Source organism: Olea europaea, unplaced genomic scaffold (genome assembly GCF_002742605.1).
Source record: "Olea europaea var. sylvestris unplaced genomic scaffold, O_europaea_v1 scaffold1859, whole genome shotgun sequence".
NCBI classification, from domain to species: Eukaryota; Viridiplantae; Streptophyta; class Magnoliopsida; order Lamiales; family Oleaceae; genus Olea; species Olea europaea.
In genome coordinates, this window is record NW_019236375.1 from 13,833 (window position 1) to 25,472 (window position 11,640).

The 11,640-nt window shown below is 38.1% G+C and overlaps 1 pseudogene; it reads right to left on the reverse strand.

Moving 5' to 3' along the window:
* The window catches only part of LOC111378724, a 7,253-nt pseudogene extending 472 nt beyond the window's left edge, over window positions 1–6,781 (reverse strand).
* Window positions 6,782–11,640: the final 4,859 nt, after the last annotated feature.

Below are 11,640 nucleotides of genomic sequence, written 5' to 3' on the forward strand. Positions count from 1 at the left end.
AGACCTTTGGGCTTCATATTCTGATGGGAAGTTCTCTCCTAGTTGTGGTGTTGCTGGTTGGCTTCCTTGCGCGTAGGATGTCACATCCACACCCATTTCTCTTTCAAGGGGGTGTGCCCGGTGCTGGCTCGAATGGCCTTGGCCATGAGGCGCAGTAATTTCTTGAGCTGAATATGATCCTTGAGGTATCTGAAAGCCCTGATGACCTCGGGCCTACATGAAAAATTCACTCATCGCCACATTCTGAGCGACAATGTCCCTTATTTCGGCATCTATTTGAGCCATTCCTTCAGTGAGCGCTGCTGTCGTGTTGCCTCGGTGACGTTGGTGATGGGGTCTCCGATGCGTGACATTGGTCATGATTACCTCTTCTTCAGAAGCGTCCCTGTGCCCTTCAAAATTTGCATCTTCATTACTATAGCTTAGTTTGTTTATCCTTTCAAGGGTGTTAAGAACCTTGTAGGTTGACCTTGTTCTTTTTTAGGAACGTGCCCTTTTCAGGGTGAGTCGATGGTTTGTCAGTGGCTTTTCCGATGGACAATGTGGAACTTTTGGACGGAAAGTTTCCCGCAGACGGTGCCAATCTATTGACCTCGAGAATTGGATCCTCGACGTGGCCAACAGATAGCTACTCCATGTAATCCTCCCTGCGCACAACAACGCACGGTCAGAAGCAAACGGCCCAAACCAATGGTGGTGGCGGCGACCGCATACACTCCGACGATCAAGTCAGCATTGGGTGATCAGAACAGTTCTCAAGTTATGCAGGAGTAGGGAGGAGAATATATACTACTTAGTATGGAGAGCTAAGTTATAAGAGTTTCATAGCCTCTATCTCTTGCTAAACCTTGGGTATTTATAGATGTAGAGAACCGTTGGATGTGGGACACGTGTATACATCTGATGGCGTGAGGTGTCTGCTCATAGGCGTCAATCAGCCTATCTAGTGTGGGCGGGTAATTAGTTTTTCTAAGTTGAGTTGACATAAAGTCGACATATCATAACTAGACCCATGGAGACGTCACATCAAGATCTTGACAAATATCTTTCTGACAGTGGTGACGGAGGGATTTGTTAAGGGAGTGTCTTGGATCCTTAAACGCTTTGATGTTAGGGGCACTTCGGTTGCTTCATTGGATCTACTCTTCACCTTGCAGCACGCCATGTTGAGGTCGTCAAGAATTGGTGTCACTTCGAAAACACTTCGGATGTACACGTGTCACTTCGAAGAGTGTTATGACTGTTGTGCCGAAGTGGTTTAGTTAGGGGCGTAACAGGTGTGTCCGACACGACACTATCCATGTCGGTGAATCATGGATGACAACAAACCCAACCTTTTCACCATATAAAATGATACAATCAATACTGAATAGAGGGACCTCACTTCCAAGAAGATAATGTGTATCTGGAAAAATCTACTATGTGCCATGGAAGCAGTGTTTGTACCTGATCACCAGCATTGGGACCGTCTCTATGGAAGAGTATAGGAAGACATCTCTTGTCTTCGTTCATCAAGCTTGAATTCTGGAAGTGGGCAACAAGTGCAACTTTTCCTTGCATATGAGCATATGCCAGGGATACCACTTTTTCACTGTTAGAACTTTTCCCATTTCTTTTGAATGTCTGCCAAGAGGGCCAGTTATATCTTTCCTTGAGTCTAATCCAAATGGTGACCAGTAAGAACATTGTATATAATGGATCTGATATTAAAATATAAACAATACCTGATAAAAAGGAATAATGAGTGATGGAAAAGTCGCATTTATAAATGCATAACCCACATTGCATTTGTTCTGCAGTAAAATGGATTACCAAACAATAAACACTTGAGTAGTAGCCACATTATAAAATAATTCAGAAACATGTTGGAAAAAAAAATTAAATAAATAAATCTTGCCTTAAAATCAATGGGTAAGTAAATGAAATCATCTGTCCCACGATGACGTTCATCAATTGCAGCCAAAAGCATCTTTGAGGTGTACCAACAAAATAGAATAGTGCACCACGGACAAATGGCACATTTAAAATAGAAGGTCCACCATGTTTCCCACATCTAACAACCAGGTTTAGAAGGTCCTCTACCACATGACAGTTTTGATATTAAAATAAAACTTAATTCATAATGGCACATTACATTTAAGTTGCAAATGCATACTAAAAACACGCAGCATCACTAGGAAGCTTATTGAGTTAATATGTTCTGTAAAAATACATTCCTATTGTTTTTTTGAATCCGTTGCAATAAATTAACCCCTGGAGTAAAAGCTTCCACATATTTTCCTGAGGAGAGCATTAACAAGCTAAAAAGAGAAGAGGAAGGAACTGATTTGGAGAAGAGCAAATACACAAAATAAGGCAGAAACATATAACAAAGCTCTGCAAGTATATAAATGCTACAAAATAAAACATGGTCGGTGACTTGACTGGATGTGTAACGATCCAACCTCTATGCCCAAGTTGTTAACTTACGTAAGGGGCTTTCTATCGCGTCCCCCACCCAAAGCGAATAGTATGTAAGTAAACAATTTTGACACAAAGGCCAGGTCATATTTAACTTAAGTATCTCATTAGGCAGAGGCTTTGGGTTTGAATCTTAAGGGGCTTGATAGAAAGCCATGAAGGGGTTAGTGGACACATACCACCCAAAGCGGACAGTGTAAGTTAAAGGCTTGGGCACGAAAGCCGGATCGTTACAGGACAATTCGACATCAACATTCCAAAAATCTCTAACAAATATATCAAGAAACATGAAAATCTAGTTATTGAGTCCCATGAACATCTTACCAGCTTGACTTCTATATAAGTGAACAGCAAAAAATGGAATTTGAAATCAAGATTACTAAAAATGTCAGCTTGGAGGTATGAACTTAAGATCTCAGAAAATTGAAGCGATCAGAACATACCTGTTAGGTATATTCTTTATCATAATTGTTGTCAACTTGACTTCTCCTCATACAATTCAGTCTATGTCAAGCTCAAAGTGTTTCTTGTTGTCAGCTTGACTTGAACTGCCTTCATTCCCATGGCTTCTAGTTTGTTCAGTTAGGTACTCAAATGAACCAACTATGGGAATCATCGTGGTCTCTTTCAGGAAACATCATGTACTTCCGATGATGAGGGTGCAGACTGTGCAGTCCAAAACTTTTGCTAGGACAAAATTTTCCCCAGCAGAAGGAAAGATATTATGATGACCAAATTCAAAGGGAGGATATGAATTACCAGAAATCCTCATATTCCCAAGAGAACCTAGGTGGAACACATTAGCATCAGGAGATACACCGACATAAGTGTGCTGTCTATCCGACAGAGAAGGATTGAAAGATGGTGCTCATCCCACATGGAGGTTATTTATAGGTAGAAGTGCATTCAGCATATGTGATCATGCTCTAGGAACTGCATACAATTGATGAGGGTGAGCAATGCTAACCCCGTTGACAAATGATGGTGAGTTTGACCACACAACGCCTTTAGGCTGAGGATAGTGTAAAGTACTCCACGTGCAGTTACACCCAGGAGTGCGGCAGCTCCCAGTTCCAGAAGAACCAAAAACTGAGAAAGAAAAAGCAGATTAAATGAAAGGAAAACACAATTTGATAGCTAAAAATATTGATCATTTTTCAATATAAGTATGCCGAGGATAACTTTTTTTTTTTCTAACACAGCCGTAGAAGTGCTGTCAAATAAATGGGAAACCAAAAATCCCACAACGATGCGATTTCACTAGTCATATCTGGTTCTTCCTTTTACCTAAAATTATGTGCTATACAAGGACACTGGTTAGGACAAGTAAATTTATCAGCGCACTCTTCACCCTTTAGCCATATTGTATGAGATAATTGACCTTTGGTATATGTTTTAATACCCACTGATTAACCAGTGACCCTGAAAACTAACATAAATAATAACCAGTGACCCTGAAAACTAACATAAATAATTGAAAAAAACAAAACAATAATTCCTTCGTACTTACCACCATCATCATTTTGATCAATTTGCTGCCTGTTGGAGCTAACTCCACCAAATTGCTGGTTTTCCATCATTTCTTGTGTTATGACACTAATATTTGCAGTTATATCCAGGAGAATCACAAGAAGGTCTACTAGGTAAATCCCCGTGATAGTTAGGAAGTGAATGGGGATAAAATATGGTGTGCCTCCGAGTTCAAACTTCAGATTGCTCTGTGCATGACCAGAGTCATTGACATTAGATTGACATCCAGTTGATCCCACCCTCACCAAAGAGGGTATGGCATTAGGAACACTAGGAGATATGTCATGGTGAAACATATTATCTAATAATGGGGTTATAGGGACTCCTTTTGTCGGGTCTGCATCCCTTATAGTTCAACTGTAAATACTAGAGGTGATTCCCCTAAGCAAAAATGGCCCTGACAAATAATTAGCACTCAGTATAACAAGTTTTCTTCTGTAAACTTGTTAACAGAAAACTGATTGTCAATGTGCAGGATTATAATTAATAACACCAGAAAATCCTGTTAAGAGTATAGGAGGGCTATCCTGCTGTAATTTAAGGCCAAATTCTTCTTGGTCCAATTGTCAGCATTATTCTACACATAACAAAGTTTAGTCCACTACACTCAGTAGAAATTAGTACTCATCACTCCACAAGAAAGTTTTAATTACTCGAACTCAACTGAAGCTTGACTGCAAGAAGGTTTCTTAAATGAAAACTGCCAGAATAAATGGGAAGAAATAAAGGACACAGGGGAGAGAACATAGTGAAGGACAAAAGAAATAAATATCCACCTTCTGGAGCCTTCAGGTCGGCTTGGATCAAGTATAGTATACTTTCCTTTAATGTCACTGCCATTTAATGCCCGAAGAGCAGATGCTACAGCTCTAACGTCATAAAATTCTATAAATTTGTGATTACTTCTATTCTGTGTCTCACAGATCTACATCCAGAAAACAACAGTTAGCAATTTGATTGACGTGTGAACATAATCTATTATGTTGGCACCAATGCTCACCTCCTTGATCTCTCCATAGACACCAAAAATTTGGCGGAGTTCATCGTTTGATATAGAATGGTTAAGGTTGACAACCACAAGAATACACTGATTGATATTTTCCTCAGATGGATTTTCCTGAAATAGGTGGTAAGCAAGCAAATGTTCAGTTTATACAGTTTGTTGTACCACTGATAATTATGATAAATTACAGCATGCATTACATTGATGACACCATGAACTTGTTTGCCTAAGCTTAAAATAAAAGTAAAGTTGCTTAAAACTTAGAAGTAACTTCCAACCTTAGCCAAACAAATTTGTAGTTTTAAAAATTAATTTTAAATAACTTTCTTTTCCAGATATGCTAGAATTCTCTTTGAAAATACTTCTTTTTTGAAATTTTAGTCCAAAAATGGGCTTCTACAAAAGCATGCTCTTACGTCCGCTTAGAAAGGAATTTTACCTTTTTTTTAGGCATGGCCAAACATGATATACAAACATGAGTATAAAGAAAATGAATAAAAGGAAAAGCACGGTTTGAACCATGAGTTTTGAAAGACAACGAAGCTAAACTTCAACTTTGGAATTAAGAAATGTATGTTTCCTATGCCATAGTGGCATAGACTGGAGAGCTTTCATAGCATTACAGGCTGCTCTTATATCATAATACGATACCATAACATAATCCCAATGCTTGCTTGCTATTTATAGAGTGCAGATATCTCCATATTGCTACAATTCCAATTCAACACCAAAGGGATGACAACAGTCAGTATGGTACGAAAAGTAAAGTATGCCTGAACTACGACTTGGAATCCAAAAATGGAAGAATCCACTCCGTACCTCAAAAAGGGTTCGTTATTCAGAGTCTTCAATATTGCCGTTAATATTTCTCACAGAAAGTGTTCAAGAAGGGTGCTCCCCGCCATCAGAACCACATTTCCCCAGCAGATTAACTGAATTTACCACAGGAAATTTGGAATTTCTTTCAAAAGAACCTTCTCCTCCTAACTCCAGTCCTCCAAGCCTCCAACACTGCTACACAGGTCTAAATCTTCCATATCATCCCTATTGTTAGGCCGTGCAATGCTGTCAAGCCCATCAGTCACACCAGAAAACAAATCATCATCATCAGGGAGAAGATTAGGAATAGTTTGGGCTTCAATTTCTTCAAGGGATTCAAAAGTTTCCTCTTCATTATAGTGTTATGCAGTAGCACCAACAGAATGACCGTAAGGTGCATCATTTGATGATAATATCACTGCATTATAAACATTCAATGAGAAAAAATGACTTATTTCATTTTAATTTTCTCAGTAACTAGAATGACAGAAAGTAAATTTACAAAGCTACCAAAATTTTCATGTCAAGAAAGACCAGAAGTTTGAAATCAATTTCCGACATTTGTAAAACAATTGGAAAATGGCGCCAGTTTTCAAATATGGGAATATAATTAATAAGGTAAGCTTTTAAACTGGCTGCTCTGCTATACTATACCAGTTGTAGGGTGCTATATTAGTCGACCAAGGAAAAGAAAGGACTTACACTTTCTATTAAATAAATCCGACAAAGAGCTTGAAAAAAAACAATAGTCATACCGATCACCCACTATATTTACTTCTGCTGCATCCATGCAATTAGATGCAAAACCTGCAATGGAACTAGGTCTGGGACCCAGATCATGGTCAACAGCACTTGGCAATGAGTGGCTGGATGCTCTTTCTTCCCTAACTACCTGCATCCCCAATGTAAGGTTAACTTTCCGACCACGACATAGATAATATTCAGGAAGTTCAAAACCCTTTGCCATCTGAGTACCCACTAAGACCTTATTCTCTAAAGGTAATGGAGCAACCTGCCCTTTTCAGTGCTCCTTTTTACAAACCTGTATAAATTCATCCACCAAAAGGTAATATAAGTCTTATAAATGCCAGAAACTGAATGTGAAAATGGAATATTCAAGCGCTTGTGAACACATATGTATATGCAGATACTCTTTCTTAGAATGTTATTTTGACATTTATGATACACTGCTGGATTGACATGTCTTGCTTTCTTTGCAGTGGGCAAATTGCAAAGTAAAACATCTGTTTTGTAAAATGTAAGCAAACGAATGAAGTCCTCCCACCTACTCCCATTCCAGGATACACTTTTTTCCTTCTCTAGAAGAGGAGGAAAATGTAATTAATCAGATTGGCCTAATCCTGCTTTACTGTTGGAGTATTTTGCTATTATTAGGATCATGCTGTAGATGGGCTGAAAATAAGAAGCCTGTAATTTGTCTGTATAGCATAATACTGACCATAGAAACCAGGACTGGTTTTTTATATCTTAAAACCAACCTGCCTATGAAATGTAGAGGAAAAAACGATAAACTCACAATATTTATTGTTTTCTTTTAGCAGTGGGGAGGGAAGGAGAGGCTGGAGAGAAATGGAGTTAATATTGTCTCAAATTGTATCATCAAATTCCGTAACTAAATTAAAATTCATGGTTCTCCATAAAGACCTAAATTGAACATTGTATGGGCTACAATACCTCATCTGAGAAAGATCGCTCCTCAGACAAGAACAAAGAAGACATACCCTGTGGGTTCATCATTCCAGATGGCATGGTGAAATCTCCCAACTCCAAAAGATTTTGTCCATGACCTTCACCACCATCAAAAGCACACCAATTCTACAAAATGTTCCAGTACATTCTGATTTTTAAAATATCTGCAACAAGAATTTAAGGATGAATAGGGTGTTTGCCGAAAGGGAAGAGACTACTATGGTAGAACCATATAACTGCTCGAGAAACCTCTAAACAAATGACCAATAAGACGAGTAACCCACTGCTTATTGCCATGGACAGGATAAATTTTAAATCAAATTTCAGCCAAAGTAACCCGGCAAATTCACCCAACAAGTCATTGTACGTTAACCGCATGTACTCTTGTCTCTTTTTTATTTATAAAACATGAACTCTTCCTTTCTCTATCTGTCACAAGAAATTGCTGTCAGAGTTGCTCNTGTACTCTTGTCTCTTTTTTATTTATAAAACATGAACTCTTCCTTTCTCTATCTGTCACAAGAAATTGCTGTCAGAGTTGCTCATTTATCATCTCCGATAGGAATCTGTGGAGATTCCAGCGCATAATCACCGCTCGTGTTGACAGAAAATGAAAGATCAGCTTATATGTTTCTAGAGGAATTGAAAATGAAAAATATATGTTGAGAAAGGAGTAAATTTAATGAACACTGATTAAAGTATTATTACTACTTAGTCACCCATTTTAAAAGATTATCCAATACTCACTACTCTTTTTATATAATTACACATTGATTGCTCATCCAACTTCTGTCTCTCCACCTAGAACACAGAAATTCATACGTGGCAAATATATTCAATTAAATCTTGACAACTTGAATGGAAACCACTACTTTCAAATCCAAATTCACTCTTCAACCCCTTTTCACAACATTTCTCATATGAAATTCTCTTATTCACTCTTCAACCCCTTCTCACAATATTTCTCATATGAAATTCTCTTTAACTGGAAGTTTTTGATGTTTCTGGGAATGATTTCTCACAGTTGAAGAGGCTTGATGGAAGTATATCAGTTGGAATTCCTTTAGAGTTTGGGTGTATTGAATGGCTTGAAGTTCTGGATTTGCATAATCTCAAACTTAGTGGTGAAGTTCAATAAACATCTCCTATTTTTTGTGTTCATATCAACGCTTTATCAACGCTTTTAACAATTGAACTAATTGTTAGAAAATAATAGCAAATAATAGTATTACCGCAATTTCTGTTTGGGCAGAGTAACGACGTTTGGATGGTTTTGAACGGTCGAGGCAAGAGTTCGACTCTTTCTCCTTAAAACGATAATGCCCCGCACTGGTACTAACGGTATTGCAGCACTCGTTTCCCAAGATACAACGACCTCGTCTTGTAATAGTAGTACTCCAAATTACAAGACCCGACGAATTCGTAATGTTTAGATCTCTCCACACACACTGGAAGAGTGAAATGCACGAAAAGTAATTTTCGAGGACTGAATTATAAACAGAAATTATGCAAGGACAAAGGGATAATTTCGGGAGAGTAGAAAATCAATTCTGATTTTTGGAATGAATAATAACGGGGGTATGGGGGCCTATTTATAGATGTTGAAAGGTTGTGTCCCAACAGACACAACTGTCGAAAAGTTGTGTCCAAAAGATACAAACTGTTTGGACAGTTAACCGTCACATGGACAGTCAACCGCCACTTTGGACAGTCAACCGTCACTTGGACAGTCAACCGTCATTTGGAAAGTCAACCCGCTAACTTCTAGAAGCTCCGTACCACGTGTCACACACACAGAAAATTCAGGGAAGAAAAAATTAATAACATAAAGTATATTATTATTGTAATAATAAAATAATAATATAATTAAATGTTATTTTACCAAAAAAATATATTAGCTTGGCCCAAACCCAAGACCCATGACCCACGACCCGTGACCCGTGATCGTGACCGTGCCGTGCCAAGCCGAGCCGAGCCGGCCAGTCGGACGGACGGCTGCGGCGGCTCGCGCGTGTGGGCTTTGGCTTAACCTACTAGCATGTAGGTTCTCTCCCCTTCAGAGACTATTGGTACCCCTTGGGGTCCAAACCCAAGTCTCAAACTTGAGCTATATAAGGTGGTTTATATTCTTCTAGTTTTCCTATGTGGGATTGGTATTTTCCAATTTCCCACCTATTTTATTTCAACATCAAGTGGGCATCTTTTGACCTTAATTTCTCATTCACCCTAAATTGGTTTTGAGAAAATAAATATACCATATTAATCTACTCATGGAGTAGAACACATTTGGCCAAAGAAATCTTATTTCCGATTAACGGGACCCACTAAATTAATTGGTCAAAAGTTGGTCAAACAAACTAATTAAACCAATTTTTGTAACAATCCCCCACATGAATGGAAATTAATGCAGTAGACTATGCAAACCCTATAGAGAGATCAGGCGGAATGTTATCGCATCTGGATAGGTACCTTATGGGTTTGAACCTTTCGTAGAAGAATACTATCGGATTTACTTGGCTAATCAGTGAACGCGGTGTCTTGAACTGTCAGCCGTTTTTGTAAATCAAGACAATAGTATCAACACAATAACCTTCCTAACATTTTCGAGTTCTCACTGTTGTGTTCATTTTGACCCTGAACAACTCTTGGATTTCAGAAGTGCTTTTAGAGAATTCAAGCCTTTGAAACATTCTCATAGAAGCAGCCACACTTCACACTTGTATATGTGATCTCCTATTAAGAGTACCTGCCATACTCCACTTAGGTAGTCCAAGATATAGGAATCATTAAAAGTATAACTTAACCTAAAACTTTCTGCAGATAGCACTTCCTTATCATAGGAATGGGTAGGAGTTAACTCCGAAATGCTTATTGAATCTTCATAACTTAGTTGTCCCATCGAACCAAGATTTTGGGATCTCCAGTCAGCAAGATTGGGTTACCATTACAAAGATTCTTATGTAGTAGGCTTTAAGCCCATTCCCCTTGATAGGCAGTATATTTGATCTCTTGGTAAGCCTTTGGTAAGCGGATCTGCCAGATTTTCTCTAGACTTTACATAATCTATGGAAATAATACCATTTGAGATCAACTGCCTAACTGTATTATGTTTTCGACGTATATGTCGAGACTTACCATTATACATACTACTTTGTGCTCTACCGATAGCCGACTGACTATCACAATGTATGCTAATTGCAGGCACAGGCTTAGGCCAACATGGAATATCCTCTAAAAAATTTCGAAGCCATTCTGCTTCCTCTCCAGCTTTATCTAAAGCTATGAATTCAGATTCCATTGTGGATCGAGCTATACATGTTTGTTTAGAGGATTTCCAAGATACAGCCGCACCACCAATGGTAAAAACATACCCACTAGTGGATTTTGAGTCTTTTGTATCTGATATCCAATTAGCATCACTGTATCCTTCTAATACAGCTGAATATCTCGTATAATGTAACCCAACATTTGAGGTGTATCGTAGATATCTTAGAACCCTTACAAGTGCTTTCCAATGGTCATTATTTGGGTTACTTGTATATCTACTAAGTTTGTTTACTGCATATGCAATATCCGGACGAGTGTAGTTTGTAATATACATTAGACTGCCTATTATCCGAGAGTATTCTAATTGAGATACGGGTTCGCCTTTATGTTTGGCCAAATGTAGACTTAAATCTACTAGTGTTTTAACTGGACTTTCATTATACATATTAAATTTTTTAAGTACAGTCTCAACATTATACATATTAAATTTTTTAAGTACAGTCTCAATATAGTGAGATTGAGACATTACAAGTCCCTCAGATGTTTTAAGAATTTTAATTCCTACTATTACATCTGCAATACCCATATCTTTCATGTCAAAATGTTTTGTCAATATTTTCTTGGTATTTGTTATCATATCATTACTACCCACAATTAGCATGTCATCAACGTATAGACATACAATTACATATGCATTAGGTGTGGTTTTAATATAGACACATTTATCACATTCATTAATCTTAAAACCATTTGACAACATAGTTTTGTCAAATTTTGCATGACATTGTTTTGGCGCTTGTTTTAGTCCATAAAATGACTTAACGAGTCTACACACCTTTTTCTCCTGTCCA